Genomic DNA, 1,457 nt, shown 5'->3' on the forward strand with positions numbered 1-1,457 from the left:
CCGTAGATATCTCAGGTCTTAGGATCCAATCATGGAACCGCCATATGAGATTCAAGTCATGACGCTAGTCCATGTGACAATCTCATGCGGGTCAATCCAGTATTCCGTTCTCCAACGAATACCTATGATTGTGATCGTATCCAATACATATGATCAACTATATGATCATCAATCACACATCATACTAGTCTTATTATGTCATCATTCCCATAATGACACAAGACTAGGGAGTTTGGTATCATTCATAATGATACATGGATTTCATAACACATCTAGTATACAAGAACATGTAATGAATCAAATACTCTCGTAAAACCGTAGAAAGTATCAATACATCAAATGTATATGAACAAAGCTCATAAACAGTACATTATAGAGCACTAAACAAACAAACACGTACAACCCAGAATGGAGGAATCATCCGAATTTCTCCTACAAGAATAACAATGCTCTCAACTCTCCGCAGAATAACTATCGGTTGGCACAGAACCCAAACCAACGAATCCCACCGATTCAAGACTTTCGAGCACCTGCGCCTCCACCGCCGCAACAAGACAGTAACTCGGAGATCAAAGCGATGCTAACACTACTCCTTCAAGGACAAAAGACGCAAGAGACCGTGCTACATGATTTGAAGATGGACCAAGAGGAGGTTAAGAAGCAGATGGGGAGCATGCAAACTCAAGTGGATCGGATGCAGTCCCATCTAAAACTACTTGACAACCAGGTTGCCCAATTGGCCTTGACGTCTCAAAGACCGAATGGGACACTTCCTGGGAAGCCTGAGATAAACCCACGAGAGCATTGTAATGCCATCACCCTGAGCTCTATGATGTACTTACTGTTTATGAGCTTTATTTAGATACATTTGATGTATTGATACTTTCTATGGTTTATGAGAGTATTTGATTCATTACATGTTCTTGCATACTAGATGTGTTATGAAATCCATGTATCATTATGAATGATACTTAACTCCCTAGTCTTGTGTCATTATGGGAATGATGACATAATAAGACTAGTATGATGTGTGATTGATGAGCATATAGATGATCATAGGTATTTGGATACGATCACAATCATAGGTATTCGTTGGAGAACAGAATACTGGATTGACCCGCATGAGATTATCACATGGACTAGCGTCATGACTTGAATCTCATATGGCGGTTCCATGATTGGATCCTAAGACATGAGATATCTACAGAATCCAACATGAGGAGTTGCGTACTTTGATTACGTCAAACGTCCTGCGTAACAGGAGGACTATAAAGGCGTGTATCAGGTACGAAACGAATCATGTGCTGGATTGTAGATAGTCAAGACGAGATTTGTACCTCTCGTAAAAGAGAGAGATATCGATGGGCCCCTCGTGTGAGCGAGACTGTAGAAATGTGTGGCCGCACTATAGACGAACGTCGTCTATTTCAGACAGTCAAACTCAGTAAACGAGAAAG

Source organism: Tarenaya hassleriana, unplaced genomic scaffold, assembly GCF_000463585.1.
Source record: "Tarenaya hassleriana unplaced genomic scaffold, ASM46358v1 Cleome74, whole genome shotgun sequence".
Taxonomy (NCBI): Eukaryota; Viridiplantae; Streptophyta; class Magnoliopsida; order Brassicales; family Cleomaceae; genus Tarenaya; species Tarenaya hassleriana.